Consider the following 24,060-nt stretch of genomic DNA (forward strand, 5'->3'; position numbering starts at 1 on the left):
TAGATTGGGTACATGAGTGGCAAAATTTCTGCATGATAGCATTCTTATTTGTGTAGTTTAGATAGTGGACAATTACAGGACGGGGTTTGGTGTGATTTTCTGCAGGCTGTCTGATGCAATGAGCACGTTCAACAATGCACGGAATGCGAAGGGGGGTGACTTTTGGCACAGAGGTCAATGAGTTGGGTATTTGAGACTGGTAGTCCAATAATGCTCAGATTATTTTGCAGTAAACGATTTTTAGGTCGTTCAGTTTTTCCCGGATGTCCCTGTTTGAAGTTGAGATGTGTGCAAGCATTTCAGAGTTGGCTGCATTCTCATCCTCTAATAAGGAGACCTGCTCCTCTGCATGAGTGTGTCTTTGCGCTTGTGTTTGGAGCTCAAGGCGTGGCTTTCCAGGCTCCACTGCACTGCAGAAACGACTGTGGCAGGTAATGTAGGAGTAAGGAGGGTGACTACCGCCTGTGCTATACCTGCGGGAAAGGCAGGATCAGTGACTGCTGTGCCTGTGGGCACAAGAGACTGTGTAGTCTCCGTGGTGCTGGGAGCAGGCGCTATTTTGGCCACAACCGACGCGGTGTCCCCTGGAGGTTGGAGCATGGATGAGACAGAGCGGCCATGTGAATGCTCCACGAATCTGATCATCGGTGTCCCCGCTAGGGAGCAGAGGTAAGGGGGGTTAACCCCAAAACTGTGGCAGGTTTTTCAAGCTGGTTATTAAGAGGGGTGCAGTGGGAGCTAGCTCTGCCTACCTTCTCTTCATGGGGCACCAGAACCAGAAGTCATCAATTTTGTTTTAATTAACAAATTGTTAGCTTTTTATTTTACTGCTTTAACAAGGAGAAATAATAAAAAATCAGCTTGGAAAATGGAATGGAAACAAATAGATTACTGTTTGGGTGTTTTTTTATATTATTTGGCCACTGTTAATTGTCTTTGTATGACTTTGCTGACATTTTGGTAATAATTATCTTGTCGTATCCCAGTACTGTAAGAATATTCTTATTTGGGTTCCCAGTTAAACAAGTTTAGAACCCCTTGTCTATGACCATTTTAAAATTGCATTCAGAACTATGATTGTTAGCCCCTCTGTGCTATTAAACATAGGACATTGAAGTAGCAATAACTTAGTACTAAACAACTTGGCACCCCTATAGCAGAATCCTTTTCGATAATTTAGAATATAGGGATACATAAAATAAACTGCGCATGGATGTCATTGCCTTTATGTGCTCCCACACATGTACAGTACATGCATCTACATTGTAAACAGTATGATGACACTAACTCTCTAAAGAGTGGCAGTAAGTTGAATATAGCAAAATAAATACAAAAAGATAGAATGAAGTACCTTAGTGATAAATTATCTTAAATTATTGAGGAGTGAATTATGGATTGTCATTATACAAATCACTCCAAATGTTGGACTGCTTTGACTCCCTCCTAAAATCAGATTTATCATAACTTTCCCCCACAGCAACACAGGGATTAAAAGAGCTACAGATTCCAAGAATCTTCCTGTATAGAGGTTACTTAGCTGCAGTATATGTATACTCATTACACTGTGCTCTATCATTTCTTATGTATAGTAAATGGAAACAGCCAGAAATGGATGTCTCTAATGCCCCATATATTCAGTGATAATGACACTTTTACATTTTGTTTCTAAATTGTTTGCTAGGCTTTTCCCCCTGAACTTACTTAGCACCTGCAAATGTTCAGCTCTTTAGTATTGACACACAACCACTCTTTAGTAATGACATACAACAGCATCCTTAGTTTACATTGCGGGTTTTTTTCCCCCAAATCCACACATATTTGTTTAGTTCAGGTGTTATGCAGTAATCCTGCAGAATTTTACAAACTTCCCCAACTAGAGATGGGAGATTTGGGTTTGCGAGGATTGGGATTTAAAAATAATTCAGTGAATCACACCTGAAATGCAAAATAGCAATGTGTGAAGTATGCCAAGATGTGTTCATTACATGGTGACTAGGGATGATCGAACGGTTGGGGTCGAACCAATGGTTCAGATGTTATGCCTGCCTCCAAAGATGCCCAAAAAATGCCCAAAAAAATGCCTGCAACAACACACCTGGGCATTTTTGTTGCAGGCGTTTTTTTGGGCATTTTTTGGGCATCTTTGGAGGCAGGCATAACATCTGAACTTCTGTATAGGGGTGTATATACACACACACATATATGTATATATACACATACACACATATAGGTGTGATAGGAGCGGAGCCCTATGCCTGCAAATAATTTCATTAGCGCAGGCATAGGGTTCCGCTACTTTCACACCTATATGTGTGTATGTGTATATATACATATATGTGTGTGTGTATATATACCCCTATGCAGAAGTTCAGATGTTATGCCTGCCTCCAAAGACGCCCAAAAAATTCCCAAAAAAACGCCTGCAACAAAAACGCCCAGGTGTGTTGTTGCAGGCGTTTTTTTGGGCATTTTTTAGGCGTCTTTGGAGGCAGGCATAACATCTGAACTTCTGTATAGGGGTATATATACACACACACATATATGTATTTATACACATACACACATATAGGTGTGATAGGAGCGGAGCCACATCCCTGCAAATAATTTAATTAGCGCAGGCATAGGGTTCCGCTACTTTCACACCTATATGTGTGTATGTGTATATATACATATATGTGTGTGTATATATACCCCTACACAGAAGTTCAGATGTCATGCCTGCCTCCAAAGACGTCCACAAAAAAGCCCAATAAAACGCCTGCAACAAAAAGCTGGGTGTCACAGGGGCGAAGCCACTATCCTGCTCTATTGCAATTCTAATAGAAACTATCTTTTTTCTATGGCTTTCTATGGCAGTCACCCTGACATGGAAGGGTTTGGTCCCCCTGCCATAGCAGTCAGAGTCAGTTAACCCTACACTACACTACGGTCCCCTGACACTTAACACTTTCCCTACAGAAACTAGATTATTAAATTAATAGTGGAAAATAGTACCCTAACTACACTAGATATCCCTTTCCTCACACTAATAATTGCTAAATGACACTTTGAAGCAGGAGTAACAGAACTGCTTTCACTCTCTTCCACAGCCCCTGTATTACAATGCTAGAGATTTGGCGGGGCTATGTTATATACTGGGGGGCGTATTCACTACTGATTGGCCTCTGGACCCCCTAGTCACTCCAATCCCATTTCTAGCATCCTCCTGCATCCTCCTGCCCCCTCAATTGGCTTTTTTCAGCAAAAAGTTTGAAATTCGGCCGAATTTCGAACAGTCAATGTTCGGGTCGAACCGATGGTCGACCCGAACCGTTCGATCATCCCTATTTGGACCCTTACTTTTTAATATCTTTTTAAATGATATATGGTCTGAGATTAAAAGTACCATTTCAGTCTTTGCAGATGACACCAAGCTTTGCAGTGGAATAACTTCTTTACAGGATGTCTCCAACTTACAAGCCAACCTCATTGTACTGTTTCACTTGGGCAACTATGTGGCAAATTAGGTTTAATGTTGCTATATGTAAAGTTATGCACTTGGGGGCTAAGAATATGCATGCATCATACATACTAGAGGGAGTAGAACTGGGGGAATCCATAGCGGAGAAGGATCTGGGTGTTCTGGTAGATCATAAGCTTAATAATAGCATGCAATGCCAAGCTGCGGTTTCTAAAGCAAGCAAAGTCCTTTCTTGTATTAAAAGAAGCATGGACTCCAGAGAGAGAGAGAGCTATCATTTTGCCTCTGTACAGTGCATTAGTAAGACCTCATCTGGAACATGCAGTTCAGTAAAATCACTGGATATGAGTCACAGTCTTGTAATTAACAGACTTCTGCAGAATTGATTATAACAGTCTAAAAGATAAAACTAAAAAGGCTATGCGAATCAGATGCTCCTAACAGATGTATGTTCAACCAGTGGCTGAACCAGCCTACTTGCCCACTGATGGAGATGTCGGGGATGATTCTTCAGCTCTGGCAGGCACTAGCAACGATGTTATATAGCTCGGCTGTACTTGAGAGCTGGTAAGAAAGGTAGTGACTTTGGATGTCATGACTTGATAAGGCACAGGTGTGCAAAAAATGTTGTCATAGTGATGGGACCACACACATAGGCTTACATTCCAAGAGTCCTTCTCTCTAGTGGCTTCTGCTCTGTTTTTCTGGCACGGGGAGTGATGTCATCGCTAGCTGCCCCAACACAGACATGGATGATTACCTGCAGTCTCCTCCAGTTACTGTCCCTCCAAGTGCTGTGGACAATGCTATACATCCAAAGCCCTTACTTTTATTTTAACATATCTCCAGGACAGCCCAGCTATATAACATCATTGCTGGTGCCTGCCAGAGCTGGGGAATTATCCCCAACATTTCCATCTGTGGGCAAGTAGGCTGGTTCAGCCACTGGTTAAATATACATCTGTTTTGAGCTATTGGAGTAATTATACACATCCAGGATATTACAGCCTGTTTCTAAGTGCTTTAAGAAATTATTGTTGCCACCTGAACAATGCACATTTTATGAAGTTGAAAAAGTCAAGGTGCAGGTGAGAAGGTTTGTAATGCCTTTGACAAAAATGACATGCTTGGGAGATACCTGTAAGCTGGATGTGGCATTATGGAACAATGCGATTTTCACAGACAGTGTCAGCGACACCGTAATCTGACATCACACATTTCGGATGTGTAATTGTCTTTTTAGCTTTTACGTTTAGCTTTACTTAAAGTGGCTATGAACACTTACATATACCCAGTGAAGTGACTAGCCTTAGATAATACACAGCGATTAAACAAATCCTCCTACATAAGTTGTACTTGTTTTTCTTCAGCAATTTATCCAGCACAGCCTTGTAAAACACAGAGATAAAAAGGATTGTTCACATAAGCACAAAGCAGGGAGTGGGATCTGAAGTCACACACTGAACAGCTCAGTGAGGAGAGCTCTGAGAGCTGATTGGAGGGAGGGGACACATCCCTAATTACACAGCACACGGGAACAGAGCTGAGGCTCTCAATTGCAGGCTGTGTGCTGGATCTCCCTACCCTGTAACCTTTATATCTCTTGAAGTCAGGAAAGCCTGTCATAAATGACTCATACAGATATCAGAGAAACAAGTCAGCAGAGAGAAATGACACTCATTGGTTCTTTTGATTGACACAGGTATACACTCATACTTATAAGGTTTCCTTCAGAAAAAAGTAAACTGCTACTAAGCTAACACTACAGGGTCTATTTTTACATGTTTTCACACAAGATTAACACAACTATCACCCAATGTAATTCAATTAGAAAAATTGGTGTATCTTGGGTGAAAATTGTGTGAATTTTGTGCAAAGAAACATGTATATAAAGAGACTTTCATGTTTGTGTTTTTCTTGCCAGAGCTTATGCAACCACAGAGACTCTTGTAAAAAGGAAATTTAAGATGATAATAAATTATAGCTGTTATTCATAGCTGTGGTTGTAAACCTCTGATGTGAAATATGAACAAAGCACATCCTTCTATACAGTTTACTTTTCTCAATCCAAAGCACTGAGTGAACAAGTTTTGTCTCATAAAGACTCTCTCTGCATATGAATTTAAATGACTAATGCAAAGTTTCTGGCTTTGTGGGTGAACAGAAGTGAGGTTTTGAATAAATGTAGGTAGGCACAGGTTCATATCACCTCATTTCACATGATTTCACTTTAAACTTTTGTAAATAGGATAACTGCATTCCTTCCAATCATCCCAGAATCGGCAGGACTGTCCTGAGTTTTGAATGAAATCCTGGCATCCCACAAATTTGGGCAGTATCCCAGGGCCCAGTGCCCGAACAAGTTCAGGCATTTGGTTCCACCAATTAGCCTGGTGGGGCTGCGTTAGGGTGGGCACTAAGGGCACAATCGCCCCCTCTATGGCAGACAGAATCTCTTCAAGTTAGCTGCCTGTCACAATCACTGCAAACCTGATGGAAGCCTTCTCTAGGCTCCTCCCCAGCACTGATATTTTATGTACACCGGACAGGAGGAGGGGCATCCACCTGCATCAGCCGCACTGATCTGATGTCCATAATTAGCTTAAGATAAAGAATTGCAAAAGAGGGGACACAGAAACCTGGGGGGGATAGAGATAGCAAAGATTTATGCTAGTAGGAGTGATTTGAGAGAGGAGGGGATAAGAGGATATGTGTTGGGGGGTGCTTTGGGAGCGGAGAGGACGTGTGCTAGAATGGGGGCGGTTTGTACTAAAAGAGTTCTAAAGTTCTAAATTTGGAAGGATTGGCTTGATAAAATTAGCAGGCATACAAAGCAATTTTTCAAAGGAAACATCTTATCTCTGACTTTTTCTTACCCTATATTCTGGTAGCTGCCAGCTCAGGCCCATGCTATTGTTAACATGGCTTTGTTTACACTGTGCCTGTGGTTTGCAAAGCTCTGTACAACACAGAGAGAAAAATGCAGAATGCAGAGCAGGACCAAGGACAAGGGAGGCATCACAATCCCTTTAGACATGCACTCTGCATTTCTCAGCTGGCTCTATGGAATCATATAGGATAGGAGGATGAGAAAAGCTAGAAAGAGTATAGCCAAAACACAGTTTTTTTTTTGTTTTAGATAAATTGATAAAGGATTAGTACTCCTGTCAGGTTATACTGCTGTTGGAGGTTGCATTGGAAAGATTCCTTCTCTTCTTTAATGGTGAAAAGGTTGCCCCTAGGACAGGAAGTAAAAGGACATATCTGTAACAGCAACACAGGCAAAATACCCCCCCAAAAAAGTAATTTAAATAGGGAATCTCTCTGTGATATTTTTCTCTAGTGATTAAATCAGTGCAGAGCAGTGAAGATATAAGGCTGGCCTTACACAGAGCTAATTTCTTTCCTGCAACCGCGGGTGCTGATTGTACACAAGTTGATCGATCAATAAACTTGGTACATTCAGCCTGCCCAGATATATGGTTCAGATCCAGCTGGTCAAGATTCGACCCGTGTATGGCCTGCCTATGCATTTATAACTACTGGAATTGCTGATAATAAATCAAGCAGGAAATCAGCCTACATCATCTTTTGATTAGTGCATGCTGCAGACAGGCAGAATGAAAACATAGCAATGTTTACACTGGCCAAAGCCCTCAATGACCGTCTTCAATGTTAATGAGGGTAATTTACATCAGTTTTCCAACTTTTCAAAAAGCAAATTCCTGTTTATTTTGTTAATTGTACATGACTGGATAACAAAAGTGGATCTTCACTCTTATGCTGGCCATACACTAGCTGAAATATCGGGCAAACTGATTTTCGAAAAACAAAAATCGGCCCCGAGAGCAGACGATCGTGCCATCATGTAATGACCGACTTTCGAACGATAAATCGCTCAATGGACATAAATTAATTCAGTTTGTCACATATACCTAGTGCAAACAGGTTTGCCAAGAAACACATTAACCTTTCAATTTATCGTTCGTTTACCGATTTGCCGGCAGATTTTCGAAACTGTTCCTTCGATTTTTCGGCTCTGAAAAGTTGAAAACTATTTTCTATTTGTGCCCATTAACTGGGGGAAAAACGGACGATTGGACCAAATGACAGATTTTATATGGCCAGCTTTAAATCTTCTCAACTCCTTCAGTAGCCTCCACCTGTTTTAAATGTATAATTTTCTTGTATGGGTATATAGTTTTCATACAATGCATTTAAATGAACAAAAATAAGTAAGTAATTTTATTTTTTAGAAGTTTCAGTAAATACTAAGCTTTCAAGCTAGTAGGCTGATTTTAACTTGACAAGTGAACACACCCTTTAAATCTCTCAGACATACCATTTAAACAGTGCATGCATTATGAAAAACACTAGTTTGGATGTGTGTATGACTGTATCATACAAGAATTCTGTCCCAGCCTCTATTTTGTTCTTTTAGTAAATGCTAATAAGCTCTGGTGTATTATATTTTCCTAATTTTGTTCCCTCTGGCAAAAGACAGACAGACAGTTTTGTCTACACTGTCAGGTAATGCATTCTGCAGCCAGTCTGGTGACTCTGGGACCATAAAATGTGTATGGCCTGAGATTTTGCATCTGTGTCTCCGAATGGGAAAGAAAGTCACAGTGTGACATTTTACCTGGAAGCTAAATTTCTCACCAAGTGGGATAAAGAAATTATAATGTGTATATATCATATTTTAAGGGAAAGATTAACAAACACGAACAGCTCCATTGGGATCGTTTTCTCAGACTACTTAAGATCCAATTTGATTATTGGTTGTGATATCTGTCCAGGAAAAAATCATAATTTTTTGGCTGCATCTATTTGTTTTGGAATGTACAGATATACAGAGAAGTTAAAGTCCTTTTTTTGCATTTACATATTTCAAAACGTGCTTTAAATCAGTTTATAGTATGACAAAGTGTTTTTCTACAATCCTTACATTTGTTTTTTACTTATGAAAGTGTGCTAATACTAATTAAAACAAAATTACACCCTCCTTTTCTATTTGAACTTTCCCAAGTTTCCACAAAGCTACATTAAAGATCCTAAATAGTTACCTGAGGTGGTTACATATTGCCCAAAACATTGCAATTAACACAACATAGCAACACATTAGCCCTAGAGGAGACAGGGAACCTTTGGCTTTGCACAGTTTGCAGGCAAATAAAACTAACTTGGCTTTTTTAATAATAGGGATGGTTTGTAAGTGAGGTATAGCTGCAGCTTGTCTAGTCTCTGAACACTTTCCCTAGATAGACAACAGCAAGAGGAATGCAATATATGACATGTTTCCCCTCCTTCTGCATTCCTCTTGCGGTGTCTTGTTTCGGGAAAGTGCTCACAGTCTGAGACAAGCTTCAGCTATGATTTAACCAACTTCTCATAAGTGGGTTGCAAAGGAGCTAGTTAGGTGCTGCCCCAGGCGGGAGGGTGAGGGTTAATGTTTTCCCGGTTCTTTGGTTTTGGCGGGTTTTGATTGGGTCCGACCCACTGATCCAGTGTTATAAGACAGGGACAGTGGTCCAGAGCAGATAGCCCGAGCCCGAAGGGGCGAGAGTCAGATAGCCATATGAGTGAAAGAATGTCATCTGCTGCTGTAACCACTATGATATAAAAGGTCATCAGGACTTGGGGTTCATCCTCAAAGACTCCAGCACTGGAAAATTCCACTCATGAATCCCCTGTAATATGCATGGACTCTACCTTAACAGGTATTCAGTGGCAACATGTAGGATTGGAGATGTAGGGAAAGAACTGTTCTCGCATGTTGGACCCTGTAATGTTTTGCACTCTTTTAAGTAAAGCTCTTGAAACCTTGTTCCCGCCTGGTCAGAAGTTACTCAAGGGGTGTAATGCAAGTAACCGGAACATTTTTACAGCTCAGGTTACTAAAGCACTTTGAGATATGAAAGTATCAGTATGAGGAGTCTTTGTAGTTTGGAGGTTTACCAAACAGCCTGTCATGAAGCATGTGCCTGTGACAGGTGGGACAGCCTCTTGCAGTGAGGGAGTTGTTGTCAGCATTCTCTCCATGAACAGCCTGTCTCCTATAGCATGTATTTGTCTCTTTAAATGTTTAAATTTTTATTTTTTTTTTTACATTATTTTAATGCTATCACATAGGGAACCAATACCCCCCTATGTGATAGCATATAGGCGACAGGTACTCTTTATGAGACATTCAGGGTCTATCCTTTCTGGTGCCCTAAGTTGGCTGCCTAGTCCTTGAATGAATGATTCACTTACACTTAAGCCATATTCACATTTATTGCATTTTCTGGGACACAACATATGTCTCACATGCAGCTCCCATAACATTTACATCACTGCTGCACTGTAATTCCTTTAAAAAATAAACCATGCCAAATGTTTTTTGCATGCTTGCATTTTTAGGCCCGTAGGAATGGCCTAGATGCACATATTACAAATTTGTGACTTTTAAATGCTTTATAAACTGTGAAAATATGATCATTTTTTTCTTAATTAATACACAAGAAAAAAGCAAAATCATTTGATAAAGCCAATAATAACAAGTAAGTTCACCTTACACTATTATTACCATTACTAATAACTCCCCGTCTCCCCCTGGCCTTGCTCAACCTCAGGCATTCACATGGTGTACCTCCTGAGGTGTTACTCATGTTACACATCTGCTGACCACCCGAGCTCCACCAACGTGGTCTGCTTTATGTGAGTCCCACGAGCCAGAAATCTTTCGCTTTCTTCAGCTACAACACTGGCTAGCATCACGTCAGCGTACCTCCTCCTACCCGTTCCAGAAAATCACTTTTGAAAACATCTGCCAACATTCCCTGGGTCTTATTTCCACCCTCTATGCATCTTTGAATGGCTGATCATTTTTCTCCTCTCTTTCCTATGTGACTCAGTGGGAACGAGATTTGGGTACTGAGATCGATCCACTGATGGACTGGAGCAGGGCTTGGTGTTCGGTTACTAAATTCTCCTTTAGCACTACCACCTTAGAGGTGGCATATAAAGTGTTGCTACAGTGGTATTGGGTTCCAGCATGTATTGCCAGTGCCAATCGGCTTCTAATGATCGCTGATTCTAGGGGTGAGGCCATCAAGGTGATGTTTTGCAAACATGGTGGACCTGCCCACCACTGGTGTGCTTCTGGTCCCGAGTGTTTGGTCTGCTGTGTTCTCTTTTGAACATCTGAAAGGAGACTAAACTTGCTTTGCTACATTGCCCCATCCCGGGCTTATTCACACGTCAGCAGAAATTGGCAACATACTTTTCCCTTCTCTTTTTTCTTTCCCTCCTGTTCTCCTTTTTCTCCTGTTGAGTTTCTAAGCCCTCTTTAGTTGTCTAGACGCCCACGATTATTTACAAAAGAGTTTTTAGGATATGGGACTTGGTCTTTTTTGCATTCTTTGGGGTTAACCCCAAGCTATATGTATGTTGCACTCAAGATTTCTGTGCTCGTTTAGATGGAAGGCCTTCCCTCTTTTGTTTATGTTGTGTATTTTGTGTTCTTTATGCTGCCAGTCACAGCCCCTGCATGGGCAGACTAGTTGTTTTTGATATAACTGTTTGTGTTAAAGACATACCTACAATAAAAAATTATTGAACCAGAAAATGTTACATTATACCTATATTTAGGGTCTAACGTGTTCCAGCAGCCCCCATTCACCCCCTGAGCCCCCCCCTTTCCCTGTGACTGTAGGCAAGGGTTCCTCTCCCCCGCAGCCTCTGTCACATTTTAACCACTTAAGGACTAGAAGGTTTTACCTCCTTAATGACCAGGCCATTTTTTGCGCTACGGCACTGTGTTATTTTAACTGACAATTGCACAGTCGTGCAATACTGTACCCAAATAAAGTTGATGTCCTTTTTTTCCCCACAAATAGAGCTTTCTTTTGGTGGTAATTGATCACCTCTGAGATTTTTATTTTTTGTGCTATAAACAAAAAAAAGAGCGACAATTCTGCAAAAAAAAAAAAAACAATATTTTTTACTTTCTGCTACTATAAAACAAAAATAAAAATAATTTTTTTTCATCCTTGTAGGCCAATATGTATTCTGCTACATATTTTTGGTAAAAAAAATCCCAATAAGTGTATATTGATTGGCTTGTGCAAAAGTGTTATTGCGTCTACAAACTAAGGGAAAGATTTATGTCATTTTTATTTATTTATTTATTCTTTACTAGTAATGGTGGCGATCAGCGATTTTTAGCAGGACTGCGACATTGCAGCGGATAGATCGGACACCTAACTGACACTTTTGAGGGTGTCCACCTCCACCTGCACAGCAACGTTATTCAGTCACAATGTGAATTAATAAACTGCAAATTCTTTGTGCAGCAGCTGGCAAGTAGTTCCCTGATCAGTGCTCTCATAGTCCATTCACTCTTCCTTCATCTTCCAAACTGAAAGCCTGCAGAGAGGTAGAGGCAGAAAGCTGGAGGAAGAGTATGCAGGAGCCTGACATTGCACTCACGATTCACTGATCGGATACTTTGCAGGCTCCTGTATAAAAAATAATAAATGCACATTTTTTTACCTGCAAAAATATGTGCATCTATTATTTTTTAGTTAAAGTGGCTCTAAAGCTTTTTTTTTTTTTTTTTTGTATTAAAATAACAAACATATCTATACTTACCTGCTCTGTACAATGCTCTAGCACAGATAAGTCCCAATCCTCTTCTTCTGGGGTCCCCTGCCGCCACTCCAGGCCCCTCCTCTTCGTTGGATGCTCCCCAGGAAAGCCGATTTTCATGAGGGCACCTGTACGTGCTTGATCCCGAGCCCGCTGCTGCGTCCATGGATACAGACAGTGGGTCTCAGCCTGGCCCCCAGCTCCTGTGTCACAGGATTGATTGTCCAATGAGGAAAGAAACAGCAGCTGGAGCCGCTGCGCTCATGCACATCGCTGGATTGGATCAGACTAAGGTAAGACAAAGGGGGGGGGTCTGGGGGGCAGCTGCAGCTCAAAAGGTTTTTTCACCTTATAGCATAGAATGCATTAAGGTAAAATAACCTTAGGGCTTTAGTACCAATTTAAAGGTGAACCTGCAGTGTTGGTATAGCAATTTTTACATAGTTACGTTGGTCCAGTTTGGAATGTGAGTGTCATACCTGTGGTATCCAGTGGACGGTGGAAAACAATGTAGTAGATACTACAGAGATTGCCACTATCTTCGAGGTCCTGTGCTGACAGCCTGATCTGCTGCATTATGAATACAGGAGGCCGCTTATGTGGCATGAACACCATCTTAGTGAAGCAAAGTTTTCTTAGACTAAACCAGACGGAGATCCTGGGTGGTAGTGTCGCGAGAAGGTGCAAAATTCATTGAAAAAATGCAAATTATTCTCTGAATGGAGGCGGTGCCAAGTGAGTGTGTTCATAATGCAGCAGGGCAGTTGCTTGATATGGGACTAAAAAGCTTGTGGAGCTCATTGTAATAGTGGTTCCTACTCCACTGATTTCCAGCTTCCACAAGGATTCCATAGGTATGGCACATACAATATACCTGTATGAAAATGACCATACCTAAGTTTTAGATTTAAAAAAATTGAGTTATTTGAAAGCTTATTTGAAAAGCTCCCCCAATCTACATGCTGTTCAAGCAGACACATGGAGCCTTAGAATTCAGGGTCTGCTTTAGACTACGCTTATGTTATATACTTTTTTATAGCAATACATGTTTTAAAGAGCTCTTAATAGAACTATTTATATAAATTCATATCTAAGTAAAAGCCTATGGTTTAATGTCACTAACACAGTCATATAAATACTATTCAGTAAGGGAGTTCTTTTTTTTAAAGGCAGTAGGGCTGGCCATACAGTATGCAAATTTATTTAGTTCAGCCACAGGTTGAAGGAAAGAAAATCACTGACTGTGTTGATAAGGGAATCCCTTCTGCTGCACTATTGTATTCTGACAATGGGACGTTTCCCATCTGTCAGAATACAATGATCGCTGCTGTCGGTTATAGCCAGTGGCAGTGATCGTACGAAAAAAAAAATGATAAAAAATAACTTTAGTACAACCAACTTGCCCACATATGGATTGAAATTTGTCTGGTTCCTGCTGAACCAACCAAATTTCGATCTGTCTATGGCCGGCTTAACTCACAACAACTAACCACAGTTTGCTGAAAACAGACCACTACATAATATATTTGAAAGGGTTTGCTATGGCTATGGGTTATTCAACCTAAATTGTAGAATTTCAGACTGAATCTGTAGCTTTGGAATTTTAGTAGGCACTGGCTGTGTAAATAAACTGCATCTTCTACAACGTTGATTAATAGGCACAATGCTGAGCAAATCTTTACATGGAAACACAAGTACACAAAAACAGGCAGAAAACATGGGCAGAACACATGCCAAATGTCTAGCTAGCATTCTGCAGATGTTTTATTTACATTTTGTTTGGTTGTAAGCTATTAAGAAATGCATTCTGGAAGATAAATGATCTTGAATGATCTTGTTTTTTATTTTTTTTTCTAGCCCCCTACCACTCACCCCCAAAACAAATAAATGGAATGTGAATAAGTTTGTGCTTTGGAAAATACATTTATTTCTGGAGCTTTGTTGTTTGTTTTCCCACCCAGGGAAGCAGATTGTTTAGCTGGTTATGCCCATGGGTAAAAGATTTCAATATGCAGCCTGACATTTTGGTAAAGTCACGATCTTAATGTTGTTTGTGCTGACATTGCAACAAACATACAGTATATATAGTGTGTGTGTGTATATATATATATATATATATATATATATATATATATATATTTGAATGGTTTAAGCAGCGGCACATGCAGCAGCTGAAAACATGGCAAAATGACAGGCACACTGGGAGAGGCAGCAATACCAGAACATACCTATATATATACAATTTCTCGACTTCTATTTGGTCTTTCTCCCTATTCATAGGATTAAATAAAGATTTAGTCTTCAATTGGGAATGGACAATATAGTTGTTCTCTTCTGTCTTTCTACCTTTTGCAACATCTGGCCTATTCAACATATATTTCTTAATATTTAATTGTCTAGTGAATTTCTGAATATCAACATAGACTTGAAATTTATTTAAATTCTTTTCCGGGACAAAATTTAAACCACGATCCAATATTTTCAATTCATCTTTCGTTAAGTCAATTCCACTGATGTTAAAAATACCATCACGACTACTCCCTTTTTCTTTTGGATCTTCCTCCCACTTCGGCATCCCCTCTTCATTCTGGTGTTCTTCTTTGATCTCCCTTTCTTTCCTTTGATCTTTCCTTTCCTGTTGGAGACCTTTGTCTTTTGTCTGGGGTTCAGATGCGTCAATCTGGCGATCTCTCTCTTCTGTACAGATATTTATCTTTCCTATTCGGGGATCTCTCCCTCCTCCTCTGTTCTAAAAAAGGTCTAGGAGGTCCTTCCTCATTATATCTAATAGGTTCAAATATATTATGGGTTGGAATAGGACTTCCTCTCCATTGATTATTATGTGTGTTGTTATAATGATGGTAATAATTATTACCTTGATTTCTCCAATTCTGTTGTCTAGGTGACCTGTTCCATGATCTATTGTTTCCTTTATTTTTCCACCAGGGTTTCTGTGTTCTTGGTCCTGGTTGGTAATAATGATCTTGTGTATGGGTATCATTTCTTGAACTCTCATACTCATATTGAGGCTGATTATATCTCTGAGGGTACTCCCTTTGATGATTGTTTGGAGTCTCTGCTTTTTTATTCCCAGTATTCCTGACTGGAGAAACTATACTAGTATAAACTATAGGAGAAACTATACTAGTAAATGTACTAGTAGAATGTCCTTTAAAATCTTTTGTTTTAAAAATATTCTTTGATTTTCTAATGGTTAGTGGGGTGAAATCAATGTTCGTTCACTTCCTATCCTATACACCAGTGTTGGTCACCTTACTTTAAAAAAGTAATTAGTTACAGTTACAAATTACTTCTCCCAAAAAGTAATTGAGTTAGTGACTCAGTTACCACATTGAAAAAGTAATTAGTTACTCAGCAAAGTAACTGTGACTTTTTTTTTTTTACTATTCTATAATGCAATTATGTTCTATAATATCTTTAATAGTGGTGGCGGTGTGGCACAATGAGGGAGTCCTGAGTCCTCCTGAATGTGTGAGTAACTGTATTTTGTTTTTGTTTTTTTTGTTTTTTGGTACCTGCTGCCTGGAGTGGCTGGCTGCTGCTGCTGGTGGTGGTGGTGTGGCACACGGGTGGTGGCGGTGTGGCACACTGGTGGTGTGGCACACTGGTGGTGGCGGTGTGGCACACTGGTGGTGGCGGTGTGGTACACTGGTGGTGGTGGTGGCAGTGTGGCACACTGGTGGTAGTGATGGCGGTGTGGCACACTGGTGGTGGTGGCGGTGTGGCACACTGGTGGTGGTGGTGATGACAGTGTGGCACACTGGTGGTGGTGATGTGGCACACTGGTGGTGGCGGTGTGGCACAATGCTCTGCCCTCCTGGGCGTGGCGCGCTGTGCTCTGTCGCTCGCCTCTCCGAGTCCTCATTCTCCTCCTCTCTCTCTCTCTCCAGTACCACGGACAGCGCCGGCCACGGTCATAGAGGAGAGGGGGAATTACAATTACACTACTGCCATCTAGTGGCGGTAGATGTAATTGCAGTAACGCAGCCGAAGTAGCGGCAAAGGCGTTACAGGGAGGGCACGAGTATTCAGTTAGATTACTCATTACCCTCTAAAGTAACTGCGTTAAGTAACGCCGTTTACTTAAACTCAGTTACTTCCATCACTGCTATACACACAATAGGAAGTAAGAGAAAATCTGTCCAAAGAGACACAGAGCTGACAGAGTTTCAAAACCCTCACCATTTCAGCCAAAATTAAAGAATACATTTTTCCTACATACTTACCTGTACAATCTATTTCTTGGATTACATCACAGGACACAGAGCCGGTTATAACCATAACTATTTGGGTTATATGCCACCTATAGGTAAATGGACACTGGCAAATCAATCAAACAAGAAGTCCTCCCCTATATATCCCCTCTTATACAGGAAGTACTTCAGTTTTGTAGCAAGCAATACATTCCCCAAAAGAGGGGAGGGACCTCTGAGTCCTGTGATGTACTCCAAGAAATAGATTTTACAGGTAAGTATGTAGGAAAAATCTAATTTTCTTTATCGTACATCAGAGGACACAGAACCGGTTATATTCATAACTATTTGGGATGTCCTAAAGCAATGCCCTTGAAGTGAGGGAGTCACTGTCAAAGCAAACTGCCACCAGAAAAGGACCTACACTGCTGTTTGTAATACTCTGAGGCTTCTGCGGTTTTAACCTCCACCTGGTAAAAACCCTGTGAAAGTATGAACCAAAGACCAAGTAGTGGTCTTGCAAACCTGAGCCACTAATGCCTAATGGTGGATAGCCCAAGATGCACCCACACACCTGGTAGAGAAGCTCTTCCTAAAAAAGGAGGAATTTTGCCCTTTCAAACCATAGGCTTCAAGGATAAACTGGCAGATCCAATGCTAAATAGTTGGCCTGGATGCCACCTGCCCTTCCTGGGCTCTTCTAGCAGCACAACCAGGATTCCTGACCAGGGCCGATAACTCAGGTAAATCCCCGAGTGCCTGCTGAACTACCTCCAGAGCATGTAGCGATCCTTCTGCTGACTGTGGATTAGAAAGGCAAGACACTGTCCTGATTCAAGTGAAAACTAGAAACCACTCTAAGTAATAAAGATACTGTAAATAAGGATGCAATATCACCTAATCAAGATATATTTCTGCGGGTGCCACTTCCTGGCTTCACCCCAGGCACAAAATATTTCCAAGTCCTGTAATTTAAGCACCCTGAAGTCAGCTTCCAGGTGCTCAACAATGCAGAGATAATAGGACCCAAGGCCATTAGGTCCAGCAGGATCGGAAGTGTCCAAGGAGCGTCCTCTGCAAGATTCACTATGTCAGTGTACCAAGCCCTCCTAATACTTCTGAGACTATTATCAGTGTTACCACCTCCCGTATTCTTCACAAAAGATATGGCAGTAGTTAAAAACAGGGGGAAGGTTTAGATTAGGGAGAAATGGTCCCTAAGGTGTTACCAGTGCATTTTCCCCTATCGCCAATGGGACTCTCGTCCCGGACACGTGTCCAACTTGTTGTAGAGCTTGGAATCCAGTAGATCAACCGGCAGAGTTCCCCAAATCTGGCAGGTTGCTGAAAAAACATCTCAGGGTGGACCACTGTCCCGGTATTAGTCGTTAAAGCCACCTTCAAACCTCCAACCCAACTGGAGAGACTGGCATCAGAGATTAATATCTTCCATATCACTAAAAGGAAAAATTTCCCCTTCTTCATATTCGGAATCAACCACTTATTGGAGCTCTGCAATATCCCGGGGACAGAGTCCTATGCCAATCCAATGCTTGGATCTTCATGTTCCAGACAGAGAGAATGTTCCTCCACAAAAGACCTGGAGTAGAACTGCATGTAGGGAACCTGCTTTAACAAAGTTATAATTGCAGAAATGTATCAAAGGATACCCCTTGCTTCTTATATTCTGCTTTAAATCTGGAACCAGATTCACTGAGCAAAGATTGAGACTGATGTCCCTTGCCTTTTCAGCAAGTCCAGCACCGGGGCTAGGAGCTTTGTGAACCCTGGGGGGACTGGCAACAACCCGCAGGGCAGTGTCAAAACCAAAAATGATTATTTTCTACTGTAAATCGCAGAAACCTTTGATGAGCCTGAAAAAAAACCTGGCAGATAAAAATATGTGTTATTGATGACTATGGATACCCAAATCTATTTCTTGCAGCAAAGTCATCCCTGATCGGACCCACCCTATCTGACAGTAAAAGGTTTAGACATTTGTCTAGTACCTTGAGATCTAAGATAGAGCTCATGTCCCCGTTTGATTTTGGGGCCACTTCTGGTTGGGTGTATACAATAATGAGTCCATAACTTCTGCTCCAAGAGCAAATATAATGCAAAAGGCTTATGATCTGTGGCGGACCCAGAAGGTCCCAAGAGGCATACTCAACCTACCAGGTTCCTGCCAGCTAAAGATGGAGTGAACCACCTCAGAGACTGTCCTAAGATCCTCTGGCCTGGGATATTCTCAAAACACAGCAGCCTCGGATTCCTCCCTCACTCTGGAGGGGAAACATTTACAGCACCTGGTATATCCAGGAAGTCAACCAAGTACTAATTAGGTTTGATCCTGCTTAGGCTCTGAGATCAGCCAAGATCAGACGTGTTTAGGGGGGATGTGACCGCAATCCATTGCAGCTCTGCCAAACTCTCCTAATGACATTCTAATGTGTCAAGAATCCTAGTAATGCCCAACACAACAGTGCCTCAGATACACCTGATACCACTGGATCATTGGGAGATGTGAACACCACTAGATGACTAGACGTGGCCACACAAAATATTGACACTTTGGGCCCAATTTGGACAATTTCACTTAGGGGTGTACTCACTTTTGTTGCCAGTGGTTTAGACAAAAATGGCTGTGTGTTGAGTTATTTTGAGGGGACAGCAAATATACACTGTTATGCAAGCTGTACATTTACTACTTTACATTGTTGAAAAGTGTAATTTATTCAGTGTTGTCACATGAAAAGATATAATAATAAAATATTTACAAAAATGCGAGGGATGTACTCACTTTTGTGAGATACCGTATATATATTTTTCTCATTTCTGTTCTTTAGTTTATTCTTTTGGTAGCTTTGCATTAAAAGAAAACTCTTTATTGCATTTGTAAATCAATTTTCTATACCTTTTACTAGAAAACTAGAAAATTAACTTTAGTGTCATTGCAAACTTGACATACTATGGAATACATTTTTTTAAAGGGCTAGTTCACTTTTGTAATGAAATGTAGCATGCAGTCAATGGGCTTTAGTAGTTTAAAAAAACACTATGCAGCTATAAAATTGATGGCTAGTTTAAATGCCATACCAATAGGTTCATGGTGGCTTCCCCACAGCCTGTCTGAAGACTACCATTGGATGTAATTCGCTCTGTTTGATAATCCCGATAAATACTTATTACTGTCCACAAGCTCAAAACATATAAGAACTCTCTTGGAATAGGTTTAAATGCAATGGAGGCAGGGGCTGAGAGAAAAAGTGAACGGACTTACTGTTAGATGATCACCACCCGTTTCACTGCTCACAAGCTTGTGAGCAGTAAAATGGGCAGTGATCATCTAACTGTAAGGAAGGAAGGAGGGAAAGGCAATAACTTTGGGTTGAAGCATGAAGTCGAGAAACAATGCAAAATTAGTTCCAACGACAATGGGAAGGGCAGGTGGATTACAGTCAGGTGGACCCATGCCCTCTTCAGCTAGGAAAGATATTGTGAAAAACAAACCAGTTGTCTGCCCTTCATCTGGGAAAAATCATAGATGTACCTTGCCTCGCACATGTCCACAACCTAGTGGTGCAGCTGCTCATCATGAAATACCCTAGCTGACAGGACGTTCTTCATTGGGCAAGGCATTCTCTGATTGGATGAGATAAAGAGTGTGATGTCACCATCCTGCCTCTCCACCTCATCCAATCAGAGAATGCTTTGCATTCATTCAGAAAATGCAAATCATTTTCTGAATGATGCCTGTGCTGAGAAACCAACCTCCTATCTTCATAATGCATCAGGCTAAGTACTCAGCAAGGGAACCAGAAGCAAGAGGAGATCACTGAAGTAGCACTGGTAAAGAACATTGTCAATAATGCTGCTTTAATCTAATTATTTTATAGTTAGGGAATGCTTTATCTAAAAGCCCTTTTATTGGTTCTATTGAGCCAGCTGACCTAAATTCAAAGGCCAGGCAGTGCATTATGGTTACCAATGATTTGACTCTCAGCCCCTTGGCAAAGTAGTGCAATGAGCATGAAATTCATCCTTCTGCTTCCCTATGGCCAGTGATCCAAGCTCCACTTGCTTGCAGAAAAATGCTAGCTCAGCTCGCTGCCACTGGCAATGCCTGGCTTATCTTCCTCCCAGTCCTTCCTGACTGACACACACATGGAGAACTCCCTGGGCAAGGTTAGATGAAGACTAGGCACTGTGCAGTCTTCAAGAGAGGCCTGCTGCAGATGGCAACCTCTCCCCTTGTCTGTCCCTGCTCTGTGCTAAACCACTCACTCTCTCTCGTTGCTCCTCCCTGCTGCCTCTCCGGCATAGATCCTTCCACCAATCCTTCCAAACCAACCTTCCTGAGCACCCAGCCCAGGGTACCACCCCTTCCCGGCTTGAGTTCCTTCTAGGTCCACTGACAGCACTCCATCTTCCACTGACTCCCCATGCTGGCATGGCCCATATATATTTATAGAGTTGTCCCAGTTCCCTGCCTGCCCACAGCTGGGGATTGGCTGGGGCCCCATAAATATTCATGGCAGCTCCTCCTAAGTCCTAAACCCTGCCCTCAAATTCTAGAAGGTTCTCAAACCTTCTAGACACTAGGAGGAGACACCATAGAGCTGCCAGGGTGAGTTATCCAGCCCTGGACTCTAGAAACCCTGACCCAGTTTAGTGACTCAGCTTATTCCTGGCCAGAATATGTTTTTCCTACCCTCACGCTAGTAGCACACACTAGAGGGTGCTATATTTATATAAGCATTTGACAGTCCTCTCACTTTATAACCTTTTTTATTGGTTCTTTAGCTATAAGCATTGAATGCACCCATGCGTTGTACTCATCACCTTTGAAAATCACATTTAGTTTTTCCATCCTATCAAGTATCTGTGAGTAACATGTACTGTTGGGGTAGTTGTTTTATATCCCTGATTTTTGTATTCTCTGTGTAGTTGAATTATAATGTTCAAAATATGATTGAGAAAGCCCATCAAGATTAGAATGTCACAATAAATGATTCTGTGTTTGTTCTAAAGTTAAATAGTTGAAGTTTCTATTAAGCTGTGTTTCAAATGACCTATATATGAAAGCCAAATTATTAATCAGTGAATCTATGCACAAACAAGGATTTCAATTAAAATTTTACCTTACAAGATTGGGAATCTCAAAACAGTCATTGGCCTGGGAAAGATTTTAACAATTTCAACAGCAATGAACTGTGACTGGTTTGTTGTGTCCAGAGGGAGGAAACAGTGAGTGAGTATGTCAGTATTAATTATTAGGCGTGTGATGACAGCTACAAAATCATTTTACAATTTGCTCTTTTTGCAGACATCGTTCTTTTTCAATTTATGTAAGTTTGGTGTTGAGTCACAACAAAAAAAAGTCATTATTAGCTTTGCATATAATATCATTAAACTGTAGTGGTGCAACTTTCTCCACAGAACTACTGCAATTTATTGATCCCATCAATGTATCCCATATGTAAGCATTACAATGCATTTTCTTGAAGTAGTTATTTTACTAGTATATCCTCCAAATCCATTGTGTACTAGACTGCATTGACCTAAAATATCTGTTACTGCCCATCTGCAACAAATTCTTTGCTGCTCAAATGGACTCTCAAACAATTATTTTAATTATTCTCTATAGACACCAGACTACAATTATAGATGTTGTAATATGATGTACATTAGACAGAAGCAACACAGAGGTGTGAACAGATTCATTGTCTGTAATGGGCAGTGTTCCAGCCACAACTCTACTGTAGTGAAACTTCAAGTAAACCAAATGAAAAAACACAACAGCAACATAATGAATTATCCAAGTTTTAAATCATACCTTCCACGTACTTAACTTCACCATAGCTTATTACACTTGAGCCATTGGAGATCCTTGGCTTCTTCAACAGGTGTTCACCCATTTTGATCTGTGCTCTGCCTTCCTTTATCAATCTTTTGATATTCTCTTCAAAGTCATCCAGTCACTGCACCATTTCTTAAGGTTTGCCAAAGATCATTTTATGTTTGATGGCACCCTTAAAAAATAGTTTCAACTATTGTAAAACAGGTATAAGGATTTTCTACCCTCTACTTTCTGTAATTTTAAATACCTATAAATGCCTGTAAATATATTATGAATGCACTGCCTGTCCCTGGGTTGTTGGGGTAAAGACCCCAGAAGAAGAAAGTGGAGAGAGAGAGCAAAAGAGAGAGAGAGAGAGAGAGAATGTCTTAGGTAACATGATCTTGTACACACAGGAGCTGCTATATTTCAACCAGGCCAGAAGCAGAGACTATTAGGCAAGTATTCCTATGTCCTATAGTTTAACTGCAGCTGTCCATAGCGTCTTGAGTGTGTATCTATATCCTTGTGACAATCATATCTCAGTGCTATTGTTATTATCTCACGTGCACATTGCCAGACACCTAGGTTTGTGCTACCCTGTGTGAAGTTGTCAATCTGTTTATTGCAAAAGAGATTATATGCAGATCCTGCTATTTTATTTAACCCTGTCACTTGTGGTCTGGCATTCTATGTTTAGTTTTAGCTTAGGGCTCAAAAACCAGCATAAGCAAGAGTCAGGCTAGGTATCCAACAACCACTTCTGGTAGTTTGAGGTCTGGTTGTATGACCAAATAGACACTCCTAGAGAATAAGCACAGAGTAGATAGGCTAATCCCAAGTTCCAGTCCAGCTACTGATGAAAAGCTGTGTTCCAGGCTAGTTGGACAATGACTGTAGGATTTCCTCATTAACGCACTTCTTGTCTTCAGGTCTCAGACGCCAAGATGAATGCTGTATCATGATCATCCTCAGGGGACACCCTGCAACTGGACTTTGCCACAAAATTCATCTGGATCTATCTCTATTAATAACTATATATACCCAAGTATGTGGGCCCTTTTCTGATAATATCTTTGTACATTGGATATATGTACTATTAATATTCTTTTCTTGTATAAAGTTTGTATTATTTCCATACTGTTGTGCATCTATATACGTATAGTTATAGTTATATGCTGGTTGCAGTAGTTCCTCTGTTTCCAATTATTTTAATTAGATTACTGGCTAATACCCCAGGAAGGGAATCCCTTCTCTTCACAGAGGCCCTGTCCTAGATAAAGGCATTGCCATCTTTGTTACCAAACCCACTTAGTGAAGGCTCTGGTTCTCCTAATTACCAACAGATTTAACACAATAGTCTGTTTGGAAAGGGCCATTTCCCATAACCCCCTTCCCCAAAACAGGGCTACACAGGCTAGCTTAGTTTCTAAACAAAAATGACAGGCACCTCAATTTAGAAAGAAAATTAGAGTGAAGAGAAGCGTGCTTTCATAAATTGCTATTATGGTGTGGAGTATCCTGTGACCATAATTCAGCAATAAATACTAAAAAGATATCCCCTAGTCTGAACCTGAATTGTCAGTATGTGTTGAACTGTGTTTATGACTCTGTACTACTTTTGGAGACCTAGGTATATTTTAAGTGACCCCTTCAGGGATAAGAGCTACATTTAACATGATCAGATTATGTATGGGTCCACATCTCTAAACCATAATTGTCAGTTGTTTTATGGTTCTGTAAATCTGAACCTTGGTCTTGTTAATATGGTATAGAAAGGAATAGCTCAATAATGTCCAAACAGAATAGTACAATTCACTTGTCACTGCTAAACAAACTTTTCTGGTTTAATTTTCAGCTTTCAATCACAATAAAACATACTTGAAATATTGAACCCTTTCATAGAAACCTATACT

This window comes from Pelophylax lessonae (assembly GCF_965119305.1).
Source record: "Pelophylax lessonae genome assembly, chromosome: 1".
NCBI classification, from domain to species: Eukaryota; Metazoa; Chordata; class Amphibia; order Anura; family Ranidae; genus Pelophylax; species Pelophylax lessonae.